At 37.7% G+C, this 21,955-nt stretch overlaps 1 protein-coding gene and 1 long non-coding RNA gene across 2 annotated transcripts in view; one reads left to right on the top strand and one right to left on the bottom strand.

The window, feature by feature from the left end:
• LOC113061746 (kin of IRRE-like protein 3) overlaps window positions 1–21,955 on the top strand; it is a 233,924-nt gene that overhangs the window by 165,929 nt on the left and 46,040 nt on the right. The gene's annotated exons all lie outside the window — the stretch shown is intronic.
• LOC113061748 (uncharacterized) lies at window positions 13,462–17,718 on the bottom strand. The gene is made up of 6 exons (XR_003278417.1): window positions 17,550–17,718; window positions 17,331–17,427; window positions 16,529–16,643; window positions 14,459–14,521; window positions 13,825–13,879; window positions 13,462–13,648 (listed from the first exon to the last, which is right to left on the bottom strand). It is a non-coding gene; the product is annotated as an uncharacterized LOC113061748 (long non-coding RNA).

Here is a 21,955-nt window from a genome sequence, read left to right as displayed (position 1 = left end):
GCTCCCAAAAGAGTGAATGTGCTTGGGTGATATGATACTTCTAAATACACAAACCATGTGGTGATAATGTGGTATTTGTAATTAAATGTATTTATATTTTTAAACTGTATTTAGATACACTATATATTTTTCCCTATATGATTTTACTGTCCCTATTCTGCAACATGTTTGACAGACAGACAATAAATAAATAAATAGATACATATATAAAAAAATAACATGTCTTTTGATTCATCTAACAAACAACCAGATTTACTCATTATCACAATAAGAACGATGTTTGAGGCGTTGTGTTTGTTAGTTGTGGCTGTTTTGGGAATAGTTCAGCCATGGTGTGTCTCTGCAGCGATGTCTTTGACACAGCTGATGAAGAGGTTTTCATGGTGGGCTGCTCGCTTCGCTCATCAACCATTTGATGTGCACACACAGATACAGGCGCTCCCGTTGTTTGTTTTCTGTGTTCCCCAGCATCTCTGAGAAGCAGCCAGACATGTTTCATCAACCAGGGAACAGCACATGGATAACTGACCAACAGCAACAGATGTAGCCGATATCTCAAAACAGAAAATTACGCTCCTGGCATCTTTGCTGCTGGCTGCTAGATTGGCCAGTATGAGTCCATCTCGTGATGCTATCATAATGGAGCGAACATCAGCTTTATTGTTAGCTAGAAAGTGTGTGTTGCATGATCCCAGAGCGGGAGAGAAGGATGGAGAAGACATCCTCATCATTTCAAGCACATTTCCCATGAAATCAAGATGAATATTGAAATGTAATTTGTCTATCAGTATCCAGTGTCTGTTGCTGCTGACCACAGACTATTATCATACACTTGTGGGAAAAAGAAGGTATAAATAAAAGACCACTTAAGACTTAAAGAGACAATTTTAATGACTCATGGATCTTTTGCAGTGCTTTATAGAATTACACTCATTTTGATATGTTGACTAATATACTAAAGCACATGTACTTGATTATTATTCATTTGAACTGTAGTTTGTTATTTGGTATTAAAAAAACATTAAATAAATATATTTATTTTCAAATATACTAAATTACAGTTTCATATATATATATAAATCTATATAAAAAAGTTTTAATTACATTAAAGGATATTTTAAATATGATATTATAAATGTAAACTTTAATACATTTCAGTTTAATTGTAATTAAAATTATTTTATGTAATTTAAAGAACCTCTTTTTAAAGGGTTTATTTATTTATTTTGCATCTACTGCAAGTCCAAAAATCATTATATTGTTGTTGTTGTTGTTATTTTTATTGAGAAAAAAAAAAAAAAAACACTGTACCCTTCTACTCCTGAATAATAGAGCAGTCCAATAGTTCACAAAAGTTTACAGAGATAGTGTGCTGGGTTTCCATTGGGGGCTCATGTTTGTTCTGTTTAGAAGACCATGGCTGAAGCCCAACAGAGCCACTGTGCTCACAGATGTTTTGGCTCTTTGGATGTGCAGCACTGAATCCTTCAGCTCTGGCAAAGCTAACCCACCATTTGGGCCTTCCCTGCTGGCCAAACCTCCCAGTCTGCCACCCCTTGGGCTTAAAACCAACACACAGTCCAGCTTTGCTCTGTATTGCCATAGTTTTGTGCTGTCAGAATACTAGTTGGAATTAAAAGCAGAGCTCTCAGTTGATAAAATGATTGAATCAAATACAGATCACATGAAAAATCTCCTGAATGATTTAAAGACATTATATTATTGTGGAAGAGGAATAAATATTTGAATACACATTCTAATAGCTAGCTGTAGAAGTTACACTGGACCTAGCTATTTTACCAAAAGTACACTTTAGTATAATTTTAAAATAACACTTATTAAAGAAATAATATACTTAATTGCAAACTGAATATGTTTTCAGAACACTTAAAATGCATTGCAGTTTAAGTTGATGTGATATGCAATTAGTTAGGAGTGTTAGGAGTTGTGAGTTTTTTGAACCACTCAAGTAGGATTTAAGTATATCTTATGCAATATCTGACTTCTACTGTACTTGAAATATGGGTAAAATGTTTAACTTAGTACACTGAAATTATACAAACTTTAAAGATAATATCAAATAATGACCGTTTAGAATATTACTTGACTATAAGTCTTAAAGTATATGATATTTATTGTACTTAAGTACGAAATTTTTTTTTTTTTTAAATCTTAAACATTCACAAGTATTGTAAGGTAAAAGTACAAGTAAATGCAAAATGGAAAAATAGCATATATATATATATATATATATATATATATATATATATATATATATATATATATATATATATATATATATATATATATATATATATATATATATATATATATATATACAGTGGCATGCGGAAGTTTGGGAACCCCTTCCAGAATTGTGAAAATGTGAATAATTTAATATATTTTTTGTTATATTGTTATTATTATTATTTTTTTTTATTCAGTACTGTCCTGAGTAAGATATTTTACATAAAATATGTTTACATTTAGTCGACAACACAAAATACAATTGCTGAAATTATTAAAATAACCCCATTCAAAGGTTTGGGAACCCTTGGTTCTTAGTACTGTGTGCTGTCACCTGATGATCCTCGACTGTCTTTCTGTTTTGTGATGGTTGTGCATGAGTCCCTTGTTTGTTCTTAACAGTAAAACTCAGAACTGTTCTTCAGAAAAATATTTAAGGTCCTGCAGATTCTTCAGTTTAACTTTATTCTTGAAAAGATGGCGCTGTATTAAGCAGTATAAAAAAGTGTTTCTATTGCTAATTAAAATGTTTCTGAAATGTCTGTGTTATCTGACAAATATTACATTTAATTCACTTCATCTGTGATAAATTATGCAAACACCACGTTAGTGTCACTAACAGGAGCAGAAAATTTCCGGCTTGATTGCTCTATTTTCAACTCTGCCCCCGACTGCAAGCGGCAACTCTTGCTGATCACCATCTGTAGCCATGCTTCAGGTCGAACGCACCTAACGAGTAAGTCGTTGAGACTCAGCCGATTCATTCAAACGTCTGATTCATTCAGAAACAAAGCATTTGACTGTGTTAATGAGTGAATCAAAGAATTATTTATTCAGCCGATTGTTCAAAAAGCTGATTCATTAAATAAGTAAACACCATTGCTGAGAGACGCAAAACAGTGCTGTGATCTTTGTTTTGAACTATTTTTGTAAGTAAAACAAACAATATTATATCACATAAGCATGATTCTAACTTGCAAACGCCAGTCCACTGATTCATCAAACCTGCTTTCCTGCAGTCTGTGTTCTTTTGACTATTTTGTAGTAAGTAATGAATATGCTCTGGGGAAATGTATCGGAGTAAAAGTATACATTTTAATTAGGAAATGTAGTGAAGTAAAAGTAAAAGTTGGCTGAACTATAAAAACTCAAGTAAAGTATTATTATGTTATATATTGAGTACTTTATATGATATTTAACTTATATTAAGTAAAGATTATTAAAATATTATGATTTACTTTAAAGTAAAACTTTTCATTTGACATTATTACAAAGTGAACCTAAGTGTGCTTAATTTTGTTTAGATAAATGAAAGCTACTTATCTTCAATTTCACTTAAGTAGCTTTTATTTTGCTAATATTTTAAACATATATAATTTTAATATAATTCTGTGCTAACTACTTTAAAGTGCATAGCTTGAGATTTAAAAAAAACATGACTGGCAGTTCAAAACAGTCCACACACATGTAATATTCACAGCTGTGGTATGTTGTATTCACACAACTGTACTAATTTAGCTATTTCAGCTTGGTTTAAATCCCTACACAGCACAGATACAGCCCTTTCAAAAGTTTTTAATGATCTGCTTCTTGCCATTGACTCGGATGACTATGCTGTTCTTATCCTCTGAGATCTCACGGCTGCCTTTGACACTGTAGACTATAACATCCTGATCTCTCGTATGGAGCATTATGTCTGCATTAAGGGTGCTGTGTTGGAGTGGTTTCAATCATAATTGTCTGGCAAAAGCTTTTCTGTTTACCTTGAGGATTTTATGTCCTCTTCTGTGTGTTTCTCGTGTGGGGTCCCCCAGGGTTCTATTTTGGGGCCTATTCTATTTTATTTATATAAACTTCCTCTATGATCCATTTTCAGGAAGTATAATATTTTGTTTCATTGTTATGTCGATGATAAACAATTATATCTGCCACTGAAACAAAAACATCCAAATTCTATATCACTACCTTTGTGCTGCCTTGAGGAAATTAAAACCTGTATGGCAGTCATTTCTTTTAAATGTAATTAGAATGAGACGGAAGTTAAAATTAAAAATTAAATTTAAATTTATGCATTTAGCAGACACTTTTATCCAAAGTGACTTACAGTGCATTCAGGCTAACAATGTCTACTCCAGAGGGTGCTTGTGTGTCTCCTCATCTGGAGTTAGGTGTTTTAAAACTATGTTTAAAGCCCTGTGTAAAAAAAAAAAAAAAAAAAAACTTGGGTGTTTTAATGATCTTATGGTTTTAAACTGGACAAACAGATCAATTTGGTAATTAAATCCAGTTTTTTTCTAGCTGAGGCAACTTTCTAAGATTAAATCTTTTCTGATTTTCAAAGATTCTGAAATAATTACATACATTTGTACCGTATTTTCCGGACTATAAGTCACATTTTTTTTCATAGCTTGGCTAGTCCTGCGACTTATAGTCAGGTGCGACTTATTTATCGAAATTAATTTGACATGAACCAAGAGAAATGAACTAAGAGACATGAACCAAGAGAAAACATTACAGCCGCTAGAGGGTGCTCTATGCTGCTCAGTGGTCCTGTAGTCTACACTGAAGAAACAGACTGCCCTCTGGAAGTCGTGGCCTAATGGTTAGAGGGTTGGACTCCCAATCGAAGGGTTGTGAGTTCTAGTCTCGGGCCGGACGGAATTGTGGGTGGGGGGAGTGCATGAACAGCTCTCTCTCCACCTTCAATACCACGACTTAGGTGCCCTTGAGCAAGGCATCGAACCCCCAACTGCTCCCCAGGCGCCGCAGCATAAATGGCTGCCCACTGCTCCGGGTGTGTGCTCACAGTGTGTGTGTTTGTGTTCACTGCTCTGTGTGTGTGCATTTCGGATGGGTTAAATGCAGAGCACAAATTCTGAGTATGGGTCACCATACTTGGCTGAATTTCACTTCACTTCATATGTTTTTTTCCTCATCATGACGTATTATTGGACTGATGCGACTTATACTCAGGTGTGACTTACAGTCCGAAAAATACGGTATACACATTTTTATTTCAACCAGTCTCGATCACTGTAATGGATTTTATGTAGGCATTAGTCAGGCCTCTCTCACCAGACTGCAGATGGTTAAGAATGCTGCAGCTTGTTTGCTAACGGGAACACAAAAGCAGGAACATATTACTCCCAATTTGGCGTTTCATCATTGGCTTCCTGTCCGCTTTAGAATTGATTTTAAGAGTTAGTTTTTAAATCATTAAATGGTCATTTATCATAGACTTAATAAAGCCATATGCTCCGTTGAGGGGACTTAGGTTCGCTGACCATTCATTGTTAGTTGTCCCTCGTATAAGGCTAAAGAGCAGGAGTGTCCGTGTGTTTGCAGGGTCCTAGACTTTGGAATATTTTGCCTTTACATGTTAGAAAGGTCCAAACACTTACTGTTTTTAAGTTTAGTCTTTATAGTATGGTGTTTAACACTGTGTGAGATCTGCTATTTTATTTTACATTCTATAATATTTCCTTATATTTTGTACTTTTTTTATTCTATTTTTCATATTTCCCTTGTACAGCACTTTAATAAAAACACACATTTCTAAAAGAGTGCTTTATAAATAAACTGTGACTTGACTTGACACAAGCTTGAATGTGAACTGCATTAAAGTGGCAAATCTTTGGTATAGCCTGAAGAAGATTTAAGAGGCTTGTAAGGGTGGAGCGCCATCAGTATTGTTTGTCATAGTGGATACTTTCCCCTGTATTGACTTGAGAAAACAAAATATAAATTAATAGGAAAGATGTGCCGCTTGTCATAATAGACCTCAGCTGAGATTGCTAATAACACAAAATATATGAATACAAGTTTGTAATGAAAGACGTGCATAGCTAATGAACAAATATAAGCTAGTTGCTTAAAAGAACCAGATAATCATCCTCCTTGGTTCTTGTAATAAAAAGGCTATTTAAAGCTGAATTAAATCATGGCGAAGTCAATCTTCTGATCTGATTACAAAGCAGCTGCTTCAAAAAGCTCTGTGTAATTTATGTTACCTCGAGAAAGAAAAACTCATATAGGTAGATGTGCAGCAGGCGACTGCTGGTGTAATTGCCTATAAATATAAAGTTTCACAGCGTTGCATATTCATTTCTCTCAGAGCAATTATGTCGAGGATGGAGGCGACACGCGCAGCCGTCTGCCCTGATTTAAATATTTTTGGAAGCACAGGTGTGCCTGCGCCAACCTGGTCTCACAGAATTCCGTGCAATGTCCACGGGTCCTTAACTCAAAATCCGTGAAGCTTTCACGGAATTGCCCCAAATTCCGTGACGCGGCCACGGATTTAACTCCAACGCAAGTCAATGACACTGACCTTCCGTGGTCCACACACGGATACCCGTTTCAATGACGGAGTACTACAGAACTCGCTCAACGGACGTGCTTTCTCATTTGGAAACGCAACATCTGAAGTATTTGTTTCTTTTCCAACATCAAATGCCATAATGCCGTTAACCCGACAGTTATTTTAGTTATTGCATTGTCCTGTCATCATAAAAATTCAGTTTGTTTCAGTTAGCCTAACCAAAGTCCCGTGATGGCACCACGGACCTCAACAACCTGACCTCACTCACTGGATGTTGTAATGTTGCTGGCTTGTTTAGGAACTTACAACTCTATGTCGACTCTGTTGCAATGGCATGTAATTAACTTGACATTTTGTCTTGTCCTGTCATCATAGAATCCAGTTTGATGGCGTTTTAAACACATATTGATCGCTTGGCTATAGTCAGAACTAAAATCTGTGGTACGAGCACGGAGTGAGTCTGTGCTGAGATCACGGATAACTCTTAACACAAGTCAATGGCACTCATCTTCCGTGGTCCACACACGGATACTCGTTGTAGTGATGGAGTATTGATCTCACTCAATGGACGAGCTATTTCATCTGGAAACGCAACATTTGAAGTAGGCTATTTATTTTCCAACACCAAATACCATGACCAACCTGAATGTTATTGTAACTATTGCATTGTCCTGCCATCATACAAGTTCACTTTGATTCTGTTAGCCTAACTAAAATCTGTGATACGAGCACGGAGTGAGTCTGTGCTGAGATCACGGATAACTCCAACGCAAGTCAATGACACTCCTCTTCCGTGGTCCACACACGGATGCTCGTTTCAATGAAAGAGAACAGATCTCACTCAATGAACGTGCTTTCTCATTTGGAAACACAGCATTTTATTTTCCGACACCAAATACCATAAAGACGTTAACCTCTCTGTTATTGTAGCTATTGCATTGTCCTGTCATCATAAAAATTCAGTTTGTTTCAGTTAGCCTAACCAAAGTCCCGTGATGGCACCACGGACCTCAACAACCTGACCTCACTCACTGGATGTTGTAATGTTGCTGGCTTGTTTAGGAACTTACAACTCTATGTCGACTCTGTTGCTCTGTGGCATGTAATTAACTTGACATTTTGTCTTGTCCTGTCATCATAGAATCCAGTTTGATGGCGTTTTAAACACATATTGATCGCTTGGCTATAGTCAGAACTAAAATCTGTGGTACGAGCACGGAGTGAGTCTGTGCTGAGATCACGGATAACTCTTAACACAAGTCAATGGCACTCATCTTCCGTGGTCCACACACGGATACTCGTTGCAGTGATGGAGTATAGATCTCACTCGATGGAACGCAACATTTGAAGTAGGCTATTTATTTTCCAACACCAAATACAATGACCAACCTAAATGTTATTGTAACTATTGCATTGCTCATTAAGTCTTCAGGTCGACTGTTTTACAATGACAATGCAGACTAATAAACTTTACACTTGCTCTGTCATTGTAAAATCCAATTTTATCACGTTTTCCATTTAGCCTATATCTTTACATTGCAGAGAAATGCCTCTGTAGCTCTTGTGGCATTACCACGGATCTGGCATGGATCTGTGGTGGACCCATGGCCAACTTGGTCTCTTTCTGTGTGTTGCTTTTGTTGTTTACTCATTAAACTTGAATACTTCAGGTCAACTGTGTTACAATGGCGCTATTGCATTGTGCTGCCATTAATTAAGTTTGATCAAGTTAGCCTTCCATGGTCAACAGCCTTCCTCAACAGTCTGATCTGGATGTTGGTTAATGTTGTCTGCTCAGTTAGAAACCTAAAGGCTTCAGGTCGACTGGGTTTACAATGTAAATGGTAAAAGTAATTAAACTGCCATTTTACCTCTCTAAATAAAATCCAGTTTGATCATGTTTTGCAGCCATTTATTTCATTAGATTAAAAAAAGAATCTTCAATACGACCACTGATTCATCCATGGGAGACACACAGACTACAAACTCAGGTTTCACTCTATGAATGGTTATTTTGTTTTGTCATTTCAAAATAATAAATTTTCATGGCATTACTTTTTGGATTAACCTAATGTGATGGACCCTTTAATCATTCTTGTCAAAGTGAATAAAGTAGGACAATAAAGTCATTGTCTAAAAGAAGGATATTGTTATTGTTAGGGCTACTCATGGATTACCAATGCATGAACATTTATTCGGCGGAAGAGTGACCTAGGCCTATGCACAATCCACATTTACAGAAAACAGACAATCAATTTCAATAGTCATAACATTATCACCTGATCTGGTTAATGTAGGCAACATTAATGCATGGAATGCTTGTACATGGGATTATTATTAGAGCAGTTGTGGTAGTGTGCTCATCCCCACCTGTGTGGTGCAGGGCAAAAGGGGGATAGATACAACTTAAAATAATGAGATGCCTGTACTCTGATATTTTTCCCATACATTTATTGTGCTGCAACATTTCGACCCTGCATTTTTGCATAGCAGAGTGCGGGCATCTCATTATTTTTTATTTTATTTAGTACTCATATGGACAGAGTTGTCAAAAATACACTCTTCCCATAGTTAAGTAGGAAGACTTTTAAATTTCTTGTGAGACAAAGGGAAATCATATTCAAGGCTGATTTTTTTATTTTATTTATTTCCTTCAGACCATAATAATTTATCCTCTTTAACATTTCTACAAAACATCGTGTGAACTAGTTAAGAAGGAATGAACTTACAGAGAAACCAGCATTGTGATATACAAAGTAGACAGGTGGTGAATAGACAGGACAATTATGCAGTTTAAACAGTAGTATACGGTTGGTTTACAGAAGGTGGTTTAGAGTAATATAAATTAATTATACATGTGCAGTGAATTAGCAGTTACCATACAAGAGCAGAATAAATATGGCTATGTAATATGAACAATGCATGAACAACATGATATGTGCAATGTAGTATCTGTAACATTATAATAGTAGTAATAATAATGTATATGCAGTGTAGTAAAAAATAAATAAATATGGATATACAGTATGAACCATATAAACAGATACGTACAGATATGTGCAGTGCGGTAACCGTACCATTGGAGTGCAGAAACATTATGAATAGTAAGAATTAGGGATGTTAACCGATGACGTTTTGACTGATGGTTGACTGTATCAACGTTAACCGCTTAAAGTTGTCGGTAGTCGGTAAAAAAAGTGATCTCTAAATTAGGCTATTATCAGTGCTTAATTTATAAAGTGGGAGGTCCCAGAGCACAGAGGTGGGGTGGATCCGGTGACTCTAACAAGGTTGGAGGTAACAGAAAAAAGAAGAGAATTTTTAACGCATGTTTAATCAGAGTAGCCTTTTTCTTTTTTAGTATTACATTTATTTTAAAGACGTTTCAAGCTTTGTGTATTTGATTTATTTCTCATGTCTGTGTGAGGCATACACTGAGTTTCGTTACGTTAGGATGAGATGCACTCCAGTTAACATGCAATGCAAGTGACCGCGCGGGCGCCTCCATGATTATATTGTCTGTTATATTTACTTCTTATTCATTACATCCAGGCAATTGGCCGATGAAAAATGTATTAAAATTAAGATACAATTTATTCAAAACGAAATTCACTTTAAAACTAGAAAGGGTTTCTACAAAACAGAACTTAATGAAGTGGTCAAAGTCATGTCTGACCCACTCCATGTCTCATATTGCGTGCCCTATCTTACTCATGCTGTTCACTTTTCATAAAATCAACATAAATGGAAAAAAACATCAACATTATAATATTTTAACAAATTAAATGCGCTTATTTAATGCTTATTCAAAATGCATCGAAAATGCAAAGACAAGATTTTTGTATAACTTCAATGGGGAATAAAGACTAACCAGACAAATAACAACATTGAACACAACACAAACAGTAATTTTTTTTTTTTCATTGTTAGGCAATTAATTTTCCATAGTGACACAGAAGGTGCCGGATCCAACATTGGAGGTGACGAAACAGCTCAAATTAAGCCCTGGCTATTATAGACAGTGGACTAAACGCTACTACTGTTAGCCAACTCATTCCAAGATCTTTTTGTGTGAAGTGAACAAATCCTTCACATTAAATTTTTCATAACTCGCCTGTTTGTACTTAATAAACTGATAAAAACATTTGTCACGAGGTCACAGCGTTGGGGTTTGCGCACTCACATCTACATTTCAGTGGTAACACATAAGGTGATGATGACCATCATCTTTCTTTATTATTGTTAGCACTACCTCAAACTAAAGCGGCGTCTCTTCGGAGCTGTCATTTTCTTAAATGAGCCGCGGCAATGTTTCAAATGAGCTTCTAATGCTAGATAAATGCCTTTATTTTCAACACGATCACCTTGTACCCAAAAGGAGCCATTTGTACTCATACAACCTCCTCAGTGCCGCGTTTGTGGAACTCATGTTTCGCACTGTATGGGATTAAAAAAAAAGTTACATGAGTGGAAGGGCGGGGCCGGGGCAGTGTGTGTGTGTGTGTGAGCGGGAGGCACTGGCAGAGTGGCAGAGATATGCGAGAGAGTTGCGAAATTGCAGGCGCGGCTCGAAATGGCTGTAATTTCAAATAGCGTAGCATATTTTGAACTAATCGGTTAACGGGTTTCAACTGGCCAATGAGGCTCAGTGGTTGTTCGGTCAGTGCCTCCACTGCAAAAAACAAAACAAAAAAGGAAACAGATCTTAAAAACAAAACAAAACATAGAGTGGTCTCTTTCCTAATCTTCTGACTCTGGACTACTAAGGTCATACTCATCATCAGTGTCCGTACTGCATTCTGTGTCCTGTATCTGGAGGTTGTCAACTATAGCACTATACATGCTCACAGCATTTTGTGATGAACTCTCCAGTATGGAGGACCTCCGCATGAGGACACTTTTCCAACCAGCTGCAGCATCCTCTGACATGTCACCAAAATCTGTAACATACATAAACATAACATACAAAAGAATTACTAGTATTGTTCCAAAGCATGTAGACTCACATAGACAGAAACATTTGGTTGTTTGTTGCATGAAATCTTAAGCAAGGGATACAAGGACCTTTAATTGTCATATAGTTATATAGTTAGTTTGGGGCCAAGGGCTGTGACTGTGTGTGATGGGGGGGCCTGCGTTAAGGTGAGGATAGGACAAACAAAGTGTGAGGGTGGAGTATGACTAACATGGGTGTGATGGCAGTGGGAAAAAAACAAAACAAAACTTGTTGCTCTTTTCCAGACTGGTACCAGCTCAACTCGACTTTTTAACACTCTGTGACTACCACTTTTGGTTTCACCTCTGTTGAGGTTCTAACGATGATATGTAAATATTGGAGATTGCTGTGGTCATTGTTATCACTAGCATCATAATGTTAACATTCTGAGCATGCCCTCAGCAGCTATCTGTCAGTGTTAGCACGACAGGATGGCTGATAAGAGTAAATATTGCCATCTCCCCAAAAACGTGTCTGTATTGTGATGAATACAGAATGCTGAAGATTTTATCTGTTATAGTCATTGCTGTTACCATCTTTTCCACATTGTTGAAGCTAGGGTAGTTTACTTCAGTGTCGCTATAGCAACCAGTTATATTTTATACTTTTATGCAGTGGTAAACAAAATGTCTAACTAAACAGATTCCCGTAATTTCCCAACTATTAGCTGCTGCTTATACATTGATTTTGCTAAATTTCTTCAGCTATAAGGTTAATACACAGGGGCAGTTAATGTGGTTTTGTTTCTTGCATAAAATACTGTCCTGCGGTTTATACACAATGAGGCTAATACACAGGAAATTACTGTAGTCAAGTTGAGCAGTAGAAAAGGGACTATTTTAGTGAGGGGAAACAAATCTGAATTTGACTTACAGCCCATTCTGATGTTCTCTTTAAGCTTATCTACTGCCTTTATCTCCTTCCGGAGAGACGTGATGTGTTGAGACATCTCCTTCACCAGGATGCTCTGCTCCTCCTCAAGGCGTCTTATTAGCATTGTTTGGTCAAAAACAGACCGTTTTAATCTGAAGGAGTGGCCTTTGGTAATAGGGAATTGATGGAAACATGAAAAAGTGATTTAGTATTCAGGATTAAGTTACAAACCAAAACATAGTTTGGTGTTTTTCATTGCTATACCATAGGCATATAGGAATACATTTTAGAGAACATGTTAAGATTGGCTACCATACCATCCTCACTTCTCTCCCAAGGCAGGATGTAGTCCTCTGTCAAATTGGATGCCAATCCCTCATCAATGGGATCCTCTGCAATAGTATTGTAGAGCCGGATCTTTTGTCTTAGTTTGTTTTTTAATTCTCTTATTTTTCTTCTCTTTCTTTGTCTGGTCTGGTTGCTATCTGCAAAGTGAAACAAGAAAGTGAAAACAAGGAAAACAGAGTTTGTTTGCATTTGCAATGAGCCATTTGAATATCTGTCAACCAACCATGCTGACGATAGAGGTCCTGCTTCTTGCGTAGCAGGGCCACTATGATACTTTCTATCTCAGCCCTGAGATCCTCGGTTGCTCCCTGTTGTGTTGTGCTCCCTGGCTCTGAATAGGTAACAGTCAAGCGAAAGTTTCATTTAAACATTTCTGATCACCTCATGTAATTCATATTTGAACAAAGTAATTAACAGTTGTATATCTGAAAAGTCAGAAAACTGTGCATGATTTACCTGTGACTGCCCACTGCTGAACATCACACACCCACTGCTGTGCTGTTTGTTCAGTGATGCCATTCTTCTTGCGGAACTCACTGACGCTGGCATCTTCCAGCTTTGCCCTCTCTGAGATCTTTAAATCACACACAAAAAAATAAAAAAAAATAATGCAAGCTTTCAGCCAATACCGGAATCAAGAAATTCCTTCATCTACAGTTTATAAATCAATGTATCAATGAGCTTATTACAGATGGCCAAACTCCAGATATGCTGTTTGTTGTTAAAATGTATATTGTGTCAGGCAAGAGGAACATTGCAAAATGTCCTTACTTTGATGTATCTGTTGGCCAAGACTTTGTGAAGGTTCGCTGTCTTTTTTTTGTTCCACTCCATGGCCTGTTGAGTCAACATATTTTCTCTCCCTGATTGAAAAAATAAATCTGCATGAGTGATTGGATCAATTTAAATGTGAAATACCATTGCAGTTAGACATGACTTAATACAACAATTACTTTAGTAAGAGGAGAACAGGAAAATGACATTTTAGAGGTCAGAAATGCCTGATCACGGTGTATGGTTTGTAATGTGTCATACCAACCTGCCTTTGTCATGTATTTAGTTACAAGAGCTGCCCTGGAGAGGAAGCTGTTTACCTAGGTGTAAAAACAATTTCTAGTTACTTTACACCAAAAAAGCAAAACAAATTCACAAAACATGTAGCCATATTTATTTTATTATATAATATATGATCATCAATTAGCTCTCCACCTTATAATTCCATGGAAACTAAAACAAACACACCCTTTCTGTGGTGTCCTGTCCACATCCACGGTTAAGGTGCTCTTGAGCAAGGCACCAAAACCTTTACTGCTCCTCTGACACCTTAACAGATGACTGCCCACTGCTTTGAGTTAGTGTGTGTCATCTCATGTGTGCTGTGTATGTGCCACTAATTCACGGATGGGTTAAATGCAGAGACTGAATTTCCCGAACAGGATCAAAAAAGTGTATATACTTAAATAGTGCAGCTCAGAGGGAACATAGCTTCACTTTTTACTCAGACATAATGGGTGTTGAAACTACAGTTCAGAATGTGCTCTGATGGTCATTCTAGCAAGATAGATCTTTGTTTGATATCCTGATGTACTTTATCCTCCACACTCCGCTTATCTCTCACATGTATCAGTGAAGTCTCCTATGTCCGCATAGTTACAAAGTCAGTAATAACATACTTGCTCAACTTCCTCTCCGACAGTGTTCCCTGCTCCATCCTGATTCCTGCCACCCCATCTCACCTGTAACATAGTGATTTATCATTTCCTTATAATGGTAAAAGTGTAATGTAATGTATTATATTACAGTTTTTTTCAGTCGCTAACAAGCATTTGTCCAAGCAGTTGTCACATTTTCAAAACTCTAAACACAATTAGCACAGCATCTGTCTATTGTGGCCATACCATTCACACATTTCATGTCGTTTTCACACAGTATGGAGTCATTGAACACATTTCCACAATGCTTACATTTTCTGAACAAACAAGCTATACCTCCCAACAAAATTATGGATCGTTTTTGTAGTATTTACAAATGTTAACACACAACATCCCACAATAGCAAAAACAATGTTCCAAATCTTAGATACAGTATAAAAACCTCTGCTTCTGCGATGATATCAGTTCAAAAACAAATTATCTTAGCTGATTTATGTTGTGTAAATTGGGCAAACCACAAGTGATTCCAATCCGGCTTAGACTCAATGGCAGGGGTTATTTTTTTCTATTACATTGACACTTATACAATAAAAGGAGGACTTTGAGTGATATTTTTGGAAACAGAAACAGAAAAAGACAAACACTGTAATGTATGGACGAGGAAAAGTAAGAGCAAGGGGCCCAGTGAGAGGAGCAGGAGCAGTGAGAGATGCAGTGAGAGATGCAGGAGCAGTGAGAGGAGCAGTGAGAGATGCAGTGAGAGATGCAGTGAGAGGAGCAGGAGAAGTGAGAGGAGCAGGAGCAGTGAGAGGAGCAGTGAGAGGAGCAGTGAGAGGAGCAGGAGCAGTGAGAGGAGCAGTGAGAGATGCAGTGAGAGATGCAGTGAGAGGAGCAGGAGAAGTGAGAGGAGCAGGAGCAGTGAGAGGAGCAGTGAGAGGAGCAGTGAGAGATGCAGTGAGAGATGCAGTGAGAGGAGCAGGAGCAGTGAGAGGAGCAGTGAGAGATGCAGTGAGAGATGCAGTGAGAGGAGCAGGAGCAGTGAGAGGAGCAGTGAGAGATGCAGTGAGAGGAGCAGGAGCAGTGAGAGGAGCAGGAGCAGTGAGAGATGCAGTGAGAGGAGCAGTGAGAGATGCAGGAGCAGTGAGAGGAGCAGTGAGAGATGCAGTGAGAGGAGCAGGAGCAGTGAGAGGAGCAGGAGCAGTGAGAGATGCAGTGAGAGGAGCAGTGAGAGATGCAGGAGCAGTGAGAGGAGCAGTGAGAGATGCAGTGAGAGGAGCAGGAGCAGTGAGAGGAGCAGGAGCAGTGAGAGATGCAGTGAGAGGAGCAGTGAGAGATGCAGGAGCAGTGAGAGGAGCAGTGAGAGGAGCAGTGAGAGATGCAGTGAGAGGAGCAGTGAGAGATTGTTTTTATTTTACCCCCCTTTTTTATCTGGGCTTTTTTGTTGTTGTTGTTTTTTGGTTCAGAATGCTCGTATGTGTTTCATGGATATTTTGTTCACTGTAAGCAATACTGTCAAACCTTTTCTGTTCTATCATACCGTGTTTCTACTGTACCTCCTGCAGTAAACAGTAAAGGAAAAAAAATAGCTTTTTATTGGAATGCTTTTGAATGTGAACATTACTATTCATTTGGACATACAGTTCCTAACCAAGAAATTTAGTGTAAAACAATGAATTTGCATGTTTTGCATGCAAAAACCTGTAAAACTGAGACTGAAAAGTCTATGCAGTTTTTGTAATGTCAACAATAGCCAGTATTCTGAAACCTGGTGTACTTTGATTGACTGCATGTACCTTTTGAGGTGAAAACAAGTGTTATTCTTTGACAGAATAATTTAATTTTGAGTCAGATTTCCAGTGTTTTGGTAAAGTTGGTGTGTGCAGAGAAAGATGTGTTCTATTTTGAAATGAAGACTTAGTATATATTTAACAAAATGTGTTTTTGAGAAGAAAATTATCCATTTGGCCAATTGTGTTTTGTAGGTGTGAGTCTGTGTTAAGAGTTTAGAAAAAGTATCTGAAGTATGGTTAAGCGCTTGTTAGCGATTGAAAAAAACTGTAAACTTACTCCATTTACAGTAATTTCAGGTACCTCGCATTTTGCTGTGTGTGCTTTGGCGTGCATGACACTCAGAAATGGTCTCATTTCCATCAACGGCTGCATATCGGTGAAATTATCAGCCACCTTGCTTAGGTAGGGCCAGTACCTAGAAAACAAGAGCATCATTAGTTGGTATTACCAACACAATTTGCTTGTAAATCAATCTAAAACTACGACTCAGATTAAAACACTCAGGTATTTATCATTTAATATACAGTAGGTTGACCAAATGTGACCTAGAGAAATTACTTGCAGATAACATCCATTGCGAAGAAGGTAACATTTGCTCTCTCTGCCATGTCCTTTTGAATAAACATTGGATATGCAAAGATTTCTCCACGGTAGTGATTCAGGGCACGCAATAATACCCCGTGTCTGATTGATAAGAGACAATATGGTTAATGATCAGTTTACACAAAGAGTTGCTCAAAATCCTTGCTCACATACCAACACACACTTTCTTCCTCTCTTTCATACACACACAGTCACATCTCTATTTGTACTTTAATTAAAAAAATGACATTGATAAATATAGATTGAAGTGTCCACAACATGAATGACAAATGACACTGTACAATAGCACACTCCTGAAATACCAACACACCTGCAAACTGCCACCTGAATACCCTCTTCATCAATTTTTGAGGAGGATTTGTTGGATGTCTCCTTACTCGCCCTGAACCTCGACACCCCACACGTCCCACTGTCATTTGCCTGTGAAGTCAGCTGTTACTCATTTCAACAAATATACACCCATACATAAACAGATTATGGTATGCAGAATAAAACTTACTCTTGCCCCGCTGCTTCCTCTGATTTTCTCCAGAAAGCTCAGAACTTCGTCATCTTTGGCTATAAACAAGCCCTCATATAAAGACGGTTCCTCAGTTCTGTACAAATGATCACAAAATACCTAATTTAACTAACGCACATTTACTCTACATGCAACTATTTCAATGGCAATGTTCTTGTTAAATATATTTATAAAAAAGACTGTGTAGTCTTTACATACCCTCTTGATTTTCTGAAGCGGTAATGTTTTCGGTTGCCATCGCAACACACTGCCAACATGTCAGGTTGACAGGCTGGACAGCAAAAAGAGTCAACTTCTGACATCATGTCCTCTGAATGTTTGCATAGGCAATATTCAAAATAGCTCTTTTGAAACGTATCCGCACAGATTTTCCCTATCTATGAAATGAAAAAAACAATGGATATAGAAAAAAAACATACCCACAAAAGTACGAATAGCGTTATAATTGTGTGTTACAATGTGATTCAGGCAGACTAACCCTTCCTCCTTGAACAGACTGGTGCTCCAACAGCTTTAAAAAAGCAAGTCTTGAAAGTGAGGGAGCTGACAGCTTCATGTTAGAGAAAGCCTCAAACACTTCAAATGCATACAATGTTTGGCAGTTTGTGGTGCTTGGCCAATAATTGTATTGCATAAGGTCTTTAACCCCTGGAGTCCATTCAGTCTTGCACTTTGGACAGACCTTTCGAGGTAAAGACACCTCATATCGTCCTGTCAAAAAAGAAAAAAAAACATTAGACTAAGGATGTTTCACAGACACAATTGTGGTAAAGGTGATTGATAATAGTCAATATTTGACATGGCATTTGACATTAAAATTCCTGGTATATTGATGAAGTGAAACAGCTTTGCTATGCTTCCAGATGTTAACTTGGGGCACAAGTTCTGCGGTACTGAAACAAAAAGTGTGACTTCAAGAACATACCATTCATGGTGACCAATGAGATTTGCCTCCCAGTGGTGACCACAGTCTCTTCTGTGCACCCACATAGTACCTTTTGGGAGGGCAAAGGCAACTGACATACTGCAACACAGAAAATTGTTGTTTATTTTGGTCCCTCAAACAATCTATATACACCCATGTTACACTAGTGATTCGAAACCCCAGTCCAACATCCACTATACCAGATGTCACTATCACTGCTTGATGACAAAAAGGAAATGTTTTGGCACATATCAAACCCTGTCATAAACCAACAGAATTGATTACTCAGTCAACAAGTGATATAAATGAATAGTTTAAAGCTTATCCTTTTACATCATCAGACAATATTTTTGGAATTACTCTTAACTAGTTTACGGAAAATGTTGGATGAACATACCCTGCTCACAAAATTGAGGCAGGCCATTCCCATCCACCACCACTGCTTTTGTTGGTGGAATAGGCTCTAGGTAGCCATGAAATATTGCCATCCTGCCATGGAAGATTTGCCTCCTGTGGACCTCTTTGTCACACTTGCCACAGAGGTATTCGAAGTCCAGTGGGACACACTCCAAACATCGAATCACGGCCTGCACCTCATGGCATTTCTGGCATATTTGCCTTAATACTCTCTGTGCCGAGAGTTTGGCATCAAGGAGTACTGGCCTTGCTTCCTTTGCTCTCACTCCAGCGAGTAACTGACGTTGTGTCCACGTTGTATCTGCTGTTGCCACTGGAACTTCAAGAGAGGCAAGAGTACCCCTTAACTCTTGAAGACGATTTTCTGAAAAATAAAACAACTATTTAACCATCTTTATGTTATGGGAACGCATTATACAAATTCAGTTTGACCAAGGAACACAGTGTCCATTCAGTTGGTGGAATGCTTTTTGACTTGTCCATGGTAAAACCTTAATGGTATTACAGTAAAAAGATTATAAAGTTATAGCCCCCCCCCCCAACACACACACAGTTGCGTATAAGGAGACATACTCACCAAGACTTGCAGTCAATTCTAGTCCTTGTACCTGGACTTCCTCACTCACTGGGTTCACGGAAGCTGCAGAGGCAAATATTTTGGGTTATCTATTCTATCATCCTCTTGAAGTATCATACATTTTAGTTTGTAATAGTGCCTCAAAAAATCCACCATACGTCTGTCAAATAGGGTTAACATAACACCATATTTCCGCCCACTGACATTTTGTAAATAATCATTATTATTTAACCATGATAACAGTGAAGTACACAACAAACCGGATGCATGTGTTGGTGATTTTTGACGTTTGTGACGTCGCCTTGTGACCACTTGATTTGTGGCTGCTCTCTTTCTCCTTTTTTTTTTTTTTGGAGGAACGGAAGGGTTTCCCATTGCAGCCTACATGACAATAACAGCAACATCTTCAGATACAATATCAAGATTGTAAAGTTATACTTTTCATTGGATTACTCAAACAACAGCAATAGCAAATTTCATACAATTGTGACTAAAATTGGTCTCACCTGGGCCTCAAGGAGTAGCGCATGACTGATTTCTGCAGCTATGTGGCCCCTGACCTCAACAGGATCCGCAAAATGCATCGGATTTCTGGACATGGCTGGACAATTGACACACAACACAGATACACAAAATACAGTGTGTGTGTGTGTGTGTGTGTGTGTGTGTGTGTGTGTGTGTGTGTGAGATATATATATATATATATATAGAGAGAGAGAGAGAGAGAGAGAGAGAGAGAATCAGTTAGAGAGAGAGAGAGAGAACGAGACAAGAGAGAGTGAGAGAGAATGGCTCTTAAAAGTGCCTTTGTTTTTGTTTTTTTGAAAGCTATCTTTGAAATAATCTGTAACAAAGACAAAAAAAAAACCATTAGAATGATTTTTAGAATGAACATTTATACATTCATCAACAAAAATGTTAATAGTGATTACTAGTTATATATTATCAAAACAATGCAGGGAATAAATATCCACTTAACACCATGAATGTAATCGTCCGACCAAACCAACATATCGCTCAATACGCATTCTTGTTTAAAGTTAAAGTATACTTTATTATCCCCGATTTGGACAATCGGTTTTTTTAAAGTGGAGCACATTGAAGACACATATGCAAATAAAGCCCCACCCCACCCCACCCACACAAAACCATTTAGGAATTAATAGTTAATAATAAAAAAAAGCAATACAAGAAAAACAGTTACAATAGTGGACAATCCAATTCATTACCTTTTGTGTTTCATTAAAAAGTCTAATAGCAGATGGTACAAATGACACGCTAAACCTTTTCGAGTTTGCGAATGAGACGAATATTATATAAAAAAAAAAAAAAAATTGAAACGTAGCTTGACACCCTTTCAGAACCTCCGACTTAAAGTTTCTTAAAGACGCGCGCAATCCAGAGATAACATTAGACAACTCTGATACAACGTTACATAATTGCAAGAGCATAACAGACTCAAACTAATTTTCATGATGCAACCTGCACTAATGTAAAGAAATAGTTAGGTAATGAGCAATTGGTCCTTCGAATAAATGAATAATGCAAATTACACAGCCAGAGATACATACCGACCTGTAGAATGTGATACTCGCAATGATTACAAAAAGGCGCAATTCTGAGGTGTAACCTGCAGAGGATATGACGTGTCGCCGCAATGGCAACATTATCTTCCTAATATTAGTGTATTTTTTTTTTTTTTTTAATCTCTGCATTTGTTGGCTATGTGTTGTTTGGGGAGGCATATCTGACCAGTTTCAAGATGGCAAAATTATTTTGAGCTTTGGTACGCCTATTCAGGGGAAGAAATTCATTTTGACAAAGGGAGACATAATATCAGTTTTATGTCTATAAATAATATTTAATATTGTAACCCAAGTGCTGTAAACTAGGCCTACTTGTTGTATTCATTCTGTGACGAGGTAGATAATGTGCACAGTTAGGCCTATTAAACAAAAATACTTAAATAAATTTGCATTGGACACTTGGATTCAGCCACCATTCTTGCTGGGTTTTCTGATACATAAGTCCTCAAATCATTCCACAGCTATTAACAGCGTGTCCCTGGCCCATTCCGTTCCCTCATGGTAAAAAGTCCACTATTGTCTATTAAAACTTTGTCACATCATCTTGACCACGGTTTGCTTTTGAAATGCCCACACAGTTTCTGAACATGTTTCATTCATACAACATGAATACATGTTTGGTTAGTTGTGAAGGGTCTTAAAGTGAAAAATGAGCATCCAATCATGTTTGTTTTACTTTATGATGATATGTGTGAGATTTGCTTTACCAATTCAAATTTTCTTTACATGGTAAGTCCAACAAGTCATGAAACACACCCTCTGTGGAAAAAAAGATATACTTTATTCTCTACTTCAACAAAGGTTACATAAATCTCTCTTTGACAGGGATCCACTCACATTTAGAAAACATGTGACATAATTCAATACATGGGGGTATTGAGGTAGCAGCTGACTGAGCAGTGTCCAGGATCCCTTTTGCAGAGGGGATGAATTCGTATACATATGTTCTATCGTCAACCTGACGGTAGTAGCTAGAAGGAGTGTTGGAGGGGGTGAGAGGGGTCCTCTGTGATTAGGTTGGCTTTCCTGATAACTATACAGTTCTGATAGAGGGAGTTTGGAGGAGTCAGATTTTGTGAGTCTTGCTTTGTCAGAGTCT

Source organism: Carassius auratus, chromosome 43 (genome assembly GCF_003368295.1).
Source record: "Carassius auratus strain Wakin chromosome 43, ASM336829v1, whole genome shotgun sequence".
Taxonomy (NCBI): domain Eukaryota; kingdom Metazoa; phylum Chordata; class Actinopteri; order Cypriniformes; family Cyprinidae; genus Carassius; species Carassius auratus.
This window is presented reverse-complemented; position numbering and strand designations above follow the sequence as displayed.